The sequence below is a fragment of the Leopardus geoffroyi genome, chromosome E2, assembly GCF_018350155.1.
Source record: "Leopardus geoffroyi isolate Oge1 chromosome E2, O.geoffroyi_Oge1_pat1.0, whole genome shotgun sequence".
NCBI classification, from domain to species: domain Eukaryota; kingdom Metazoa; phylum Chordata; class Mammalia; order Carnivora; family Felidae; genus Leopardus; species Leopardus geoffroyi.
The window spans coordinates 4,980,908-4,988,201 of NC_059335.1; positions in this window are offsets into that span (position 1 = coordinate 4,980,908).

A 7,294-nucleotide genomic window follows, 5' to 3' on the forward strand; every position below is an offset into this window, starting at 1 on the left:
TTTAGAGGTCAACTATCTCCTATTCTTAACAAGGTAAACAAAAACAGTACTACTACCAATAATAAAATTCTTTTCTTGGGGCACCTGGGTTGCTCAATCAGTTGAGCCTCTGACTCTTGATTTTGGCTCAGGTCATAATCCCAGGGATGGTTTTGGAATTGAGACCCGTTTTAGTCTCTGTGCTAACAGTGTTTCAGATTATCTCTCACTCTCTGCCTCTCTCCCCTGCTCATACTCTCTGTCTCTAAATAAAGCAACATTTTTTTCAAAAAATTGAGACTGCCAAAGACTATTTTTGTAACCTATTTCTTTTCAAAAGAGTGAATTGGCATCAAAGCTTAACACAGACCAAGTGAACTACAGCACATCACCTAATACATTAAATTGATCTCAGACAGGAAGTCTATTCATTATTTGCTACCTACCAGCATTCTCTTTATATATCAGCTGACACATCTGCCTGCATTTTCTTCTGTACCAGCAGTTCAATATTACAATTATAACTGAAAGCACTTAAACATGCTAATGGATTTCCTTGAGTATTGTCATCTATCAAGACTTCAACATTTCTCCTAGGATACAAGGCACAATGTTCACCACTTGGTCTCTAATGCCTGCATTCCCTAAAACCTAACTTTCCCTACAACTTCATCTCTGCTCAGTTGCATTACAATTCAAAGACAATTTCCCTCACCCCCATTTCTTGAGGGACCCTCTAGCTTGTTATCTTTGTACAACTGTCTTCACACCCCGTACTCAGATAAGTGTTGGGCAAATATAATCTCTCATATTGAAAGAGATTATAATCACAATCAAAGAGAATTTCAAGTATTTCTGCATTATTACAGGACAACTGGTTGTATTACTGATAAGACTCTGGCTTTATTGCTGGGACCATTAACAATATAACTGTACAGCCATTTATATAATAAATATAAGAGGTTTCATTCTATAGGTATAATTTATTGTTTGTTACTAGAATAGATTACCTTATTGATAATTTTACCTACAATGTCACTGGCTTGTAATTCTACATAATACTCTATAAGGCATGAATATATAAATGACTGACATGAAAAACAACAGACTACATTTTTCTCATGAGATGAGGAAGTTTTGTAATTCTTCCAGGATACAGAGAAGAACCTGTATACACAGTGATAGTCACTCAAGACAATATGGGCTGGCAGTTGGGAAAAGTGCATTCATTAAGCCCAGGTGTTCACTTGCTGCCAGGTGGTCTGGTGAAAAAGAGAAAAATTGCAATGATGGAAGAGGGGGCATAAAAGGTTACTAAGATGCTCCCTAGGAAAGGATGCATGGGGTAGCTGTTATCTCAAGAGACAATCTACTTGAGATAGTTTTCCTATTAATGTGTTGATCCCTTGGCTTGTGCGTGCACAGAATGAGAACCACAACAAGTCCTAAAAACAATTTCTGAGATTCTGAGATACATCGAGATAGATGACATGCCAGTCTACAAAACAAGTCTTAAGAAATTTAGGAAGATTAAAATAATACAAGTATCTTTATTGGTCATGATGGATTGAAACTAAGTTGTTCTTGTTTTTAAATTTTTTAAAACATTTATTTTTGAGACAAAGACAGAACATGAACGGCGGAGGTTCAGAGAGAGGGAGACACAGAATCTGAAGCAGATTCCAGGCTCTGAGCTGTCAGCACAGAGCCTGATGTGGGGCTCAAACTCACAGACTGTGAGATCATGACCTGAGCTGAAGGTGGACGCTTAAACAACTGAGCCACCCAGGTGACCCAGTTGTTCTTGTTTTTAAATGTTTATTTATTTGGGGGGGGGGGGTGGGGAACAGGCAGCAAGCAAGGGAGGCAGAGAATCTCAAGCAGGCCTGATGCTTGGTGTGACATGGGGCTCAATTCCACAATCATGAGATCACAACCTGAGCCAAAATCAAGATTCAGATTTAACCAACTAAGGCACCCAGTTCCCCATAATTGTATTTTTAGTTTTTTGAGGACCTCATATTGCTTTCCAGAGTGGCTGCACCACTTTGCATTCCCACCAGCAGTGGAAGAAGGTTCCCCTTCTCTTCATCCTCACCAACACCTGTTGATTCTTCTGTTAATTTTACCCATTTTGACAGGTGTGAGGTGGTATGTCATTATTGCTTTGATTTGTATTTACCTGAAGATGAGTGATGTTGAGCATATTTTTCATGTGTCTGTTAGCCATCTGGCTGTCTTCTTTCAAAAACTGTCTATTCATGTCTTCTGCCCATTTCTTAACTGGGTTGTTTGGTTTTTTGGGTGTTGAGTTTGATAAGTTCTTTATGGATTTAGAGTCTTCATTAAAGTCTCAAACACTATGCCATCCCACTCTTTTTAAATAATAGGGTGAAGTTTGTCCTTTTTTACTAAAGCTTATACACTTTGAGCTATAAAAGAGAAGTTTGGACTCCAAATTTGGTAAGATCCAAACAGTCCAAAAAAGCCTCAGAATTGGTACATAGGTTTTTGATTTTCAGGATGTCTTGAATTCTAGTCTTTGTTCAGACAGCAGGTGCCTTAAATATCTAAGCTGGCATAGAACAAGCTGCAATTTTTCTTCAGGCAATTTATGTCTCTTTAAAGCCACAAGTTTTCACAGGTGTATGCTAGTGTCATGCAAAGAACCTTGAGAAGGGGAGCAGAGAACAAAATTATGTACATACTACAACAAAGGAGAGACTGCAGAAAACTTATTATCATGCAATATAGCCTGTAAGGTTGTCACATACAGGATGGATTCTCTGTGGAACCCTGAGGATTACTGACCAGGTGTATTCCCTTTCCTCCCAAGTGAAGGTGAAAGGATACAGGCTATCCTTATCAACTAGGCTATTTTAAAAAGGATTGCATGGGTTAATTCCAGGGGAAAATTGGTTTTAAGCGGGAATGGATGTCACTAGTGCATGAATGTTGAGAACAACAGGATACAGACAGATAACGATGTTATTTTTGGCTCAGGGGTCCTAATCAAACTTCCATCCTCAGCCTTTGGGTTTTCTCACAGGTACAATAGGGGTGTTACAGGGACCGGAACAACTCCCCTCCTGATATAAACTTCCCTTGCCAGGACTCTCCTTCACGGGAACCTCTTGCCTCCAGGACCTCATCCACCCCTGCTCTCTGATCCCTGTCCCCCTCTGCCAGGCTGCCATGGTCCGAAGTCCTGGCCTTTGCAGCAACTGAGGCTCAAGATGGCTTCAACATGACCATTGATCTAGGGCCTGAGCCTTGTAATCCACTATAATGTGCTTGATACCCTGTTCTGTTTCTTTATTTATAGGGTAATAATTCCAGGCATAGATTTTGAGGGATCTATTTGAAACTCAATGAGTGATGCCCTGTGGACTGTGCCAATATCCATTGAACATTTTCCTCACAAGAAGGTTGGTAGCTCACCCAATAGGACTAACTGATCAGTTCCACTAACTTCACCTCAAGTGTCATCAGAGACAGAGCATAGAAAACACGTTGAAATGTCATTTATCTCCCTTTGTTTCCAAATGTGGTTACTACTGTCAAATTCTACATTTCCCCCCTTTTTGGGAAAAAGAAATTCTGGCATGACATTTTCCAAAGAAATCTCAGTCCAGTAAATGAATTGGGGCAAGTGAACTAAGGAGAAATGGGTGTGTAATGCTCAAAAGGCCTAGATACAAAGGAATAAGTTCATAGACTGGGGCCCATTGCTATTTATGGAGACCCTGGTTTTTTTAAACTGATTTAGTTCTCTGAGGCAAGGGCTGCTGGTAGCACAGGGTGTGAGCACTAAGAGTGTAGCTCAGGTGTCAATAAGGACAAAGAGAGGTTTATTCCCAGGACACAGAGTAGTTTCTCCAAGCCAATTGAAAGGGAGGACTAGAAGGACGCCTGTGGTTCCTTGGAGCCTTGTCATTGGGAATTAGGAAAACATGGAAAAGTTTAGCTAAAGAGCTAAAAGTGTGTTTGGCTCTTAAATTTGTAACCCTTTTTTCCAATGTCCAGGAACTCTGACCAGAGAAGAAGAAATGGGTTTGAATCTGAATGATAACCATAGCCTTCATTTCTTCCCCAAATGGTTCCCAATGGGATCCTGTGTGCAGTTTCAAAACTGACCCTTGCTGTTGCCCCCCTCCTCAGATTCTGTGAGTTGTTGTGGTGGGAAACAACAGTGTTGACTTAACTAAGTGCTTCAGGTGATTCTACTTGAGGCCAGAGTCAGTTGACAAGGCTTCCCATTAATTTATGGGATGTCAGTGCAGGCTTTTGCTCAAGGAGAGGTAACGGGGTCTCTTCTACATGAGTGTGGGAGGATTAGGTCCACCCAGCACACTGTTCCTATGCTGTAGCAGAATTTGTGGGTGTCTGTGGGAGTGGAAGCCACTGAAAGTATACAAGGAAAACTCAGAGATTGGGCTCCAAGTACGTAGTCTCTGTTTCTGAAAAGCTCCTGACACAAAAAAACTAGGAAGTTTTGTCCTTCTGCATTTCACAGTCCCGCCTGCCAGTGAGTACTTTTCTGCTGAAGACATTCTGTTGGTGCCTTTAAGGGCATTTTCTCCTGATGCAGATGTGATTTGTCCACAAATACCTTCTGAGAAAGAAATCTAGAGGACCAGGGGAAAGAAGAAGAAATGGCCAGATCTCAGGTAAACTTGGTGTTCCAGGTCGGAGGCATTGTCATCTTTTCCCCTAAAATTCCATGCATTTAGAAATTGCAAATGTTGATTTCTCTGTGTTTGGTGTTTCTGCCTTATGTTTTCAACAAAGCTTTAAAACCTTCTCAGGAACGATACTCAAGGTTGGGTCTTTAGAACTCACTCCCCTATAAGCAGGAGTCTTCTCTACATTATCCAACCAGGCTTTCACTAGGACGTCAACACTTGTTACTTCTAATTAAAGTCCTGCGAGTATTCCAAATATTCCCGTTAGGACCTATCCTAAGGGGAAGGTGTTGAGTCCAAGATTCCAGTTGCTGATGGGTTCTGGTGGTGGGATTTCAGTCGAGGAGAACGGTTCCGCTTTAGTTCCCCATTTAGTAACTGTCTGTAGCGCAGGATGAAGAAAATGAAAAATACAAGGCCCCCAGTATCTTAGGAGTCCTCTTAAGCATATGGGAATCCTTCTGGAGACCTCCCTTTTGCCTTTCCCTCCCCTGGCTGCATAGTCACTCTTCACAACCCCACTGTGGATCTTGGTGCCCACAGGTCCTCTCTTTGTGTTATAATAAAACGACCTTTTTGTACCAAATAATAAATGCAAAAAAACAGAGAATGGATATAAGGCCTGAATAACTTGGAAAGTTAAAAAAGCTGGGGGAGAGCAGTCTTGCTTTGTAAAATGTGAAAAAGATACTCTTTAAAATATACTAGACATTAGAGGACAGGGAAACAGCCATCTAAAAGTGGTGTTTCTCCCATTCAGATGGGGCTCCCAAATATGGGCCGATGATCCTGTGGAAGTAAACGGCATGAGTGGTGAAAAGAATGAGGCTGGAGCACCATTAAAGGGCTTCCCAGATTCTTTGTGTAAAATCATCTGTATAACACATTCTCTGAAAAGAAATCAGGGATCAGCATTGGTTAAAGTCTTGCCATATTGTTTACCTGGGTATCGTTAATCCTCAATGTGGATTCTGTGATGTGGAGTAGCATTGAGCCCTCCTTAAAAGTTCTCTCACAGTCTTGGGGTGCCTGGGTGGCTCAGTCAGTGAAGCATCCAACTTCACCTCATGTCGTGATATAGCAGTTTATGGGTCCGAGCCCTGTATCAGGCTCTGAGATGTTTGTGCAGAAACCTCGGAGCCTGGAACCTGCTTTTCATTCTGTGTGTGTGTCTGCCTCTGCACCCTCCCACTCAGTCTATCGAAGAAAAACTTTTAAAAAAGTGGGGGGAAAATTCCTTCACAGTCTTAAACTCAGTAACATTTGCTCCAAGATGATTTCTGTAATCTTGAATAAAGGATGATTGGTGATTAAAGCCTTTTGCACATGTTACATTGGTAAGGTTGGCTCAAGTATGAATTCTGTGATGCTGACAAAGTTCTGAGCATTTGGTAAAGCCCTTGCCACATATCTGACATTGGTAAGGTTTCTCTCCAGTATGAATTTTGTGATGGCCATTAAGGTTTGACTTAATCCTAAAGGCTTTGCCACATTGTTGACGTTGGAAAGGTTTCTCTCCAGTATGAATTCTGTGATGGTCATTGAGGTTTGACTTCAACCTAAAGGCCTTCCCACATTGTTGACATTTGTGAGGTTTCTCTCCACTATGAATTCTCTGATGCTGACTAAGGGATGCTTGCTGGCTAAAGTCCTTGCCAGATACTTGACATTTGTAAGGTTTCTCTCCAGTATGAATTACATGATGCTGAGTAAGTGTTCTTCGCTGGCTAAAGACCTTTCCACATTCTTGACATTTGTAAGGTTTCTCTCCCGTATGCATTCTGTGATGCCGAGAAAGGGATGATGGCTGGATAAAGGCTCTACCACATTCTTGACATTGGTAAGGTTTCTCTCCAGTATGGATTCTGTGATGCTGAGTAAGCCTTGAAAGTAAATTAAAGGATTTGCTGCATTTGTTACATTGGTAAGGTTTCTGTCCAGTATGAATTCTGCGATGTTGAAAAAGGGTTGAGTATCTGCTAAAGGCCTTGCCACATTCTTTACATTTGTAAGGTTTCTCTCCGGTATGAATTATGTGATGTTGAGTAAGCTGTGAGTATGCTTTAAAGGCCTTGCCACATTCTTTACATTTGTGGGGTTTCTCTCCGGTATGAATTCTGTGATGTTCAGTAAGTCGTGAGGAAGAGTTAAAGGCTTTTCCACATTCTTGACATTGGTAAGGTTTCTCACCAGTATGGATTCTGTGATGCTGAGTAAGGGATGATTGGTAGGTAAAGGCCTTGCCACATTCTTGACAGTTGTGAGGTTTCTCTCCAGTATGAATTCTGTGATGTCGACTAAGGGATGATTGCTGGGCAAAGACCTTGCCACATTCTTGACATTTGTAAGGTTTCTCTCCAGTATGCCTTCTGTGATGCTTAGTAAGGGATGTTGGATGGCTAAAGGCCTTGCCACATTCTTGACATTTGTAAGGTTTCTCTCCAGTATGCATTCTGTGATGCTTAGTAAGGGATGATGGGTGGCTAAAGGCCTTGCCACATTCTTGACATTTGTAAGGTTTCTCTCCAGTATGCATTCTGTGATGCTGACTAAGGGATGATTGCTGGTTAAAGGCCTTGCCACATTCTTGACATTGGTAAGGTTTCTCTCCGGTATGTATTCTGTGATGT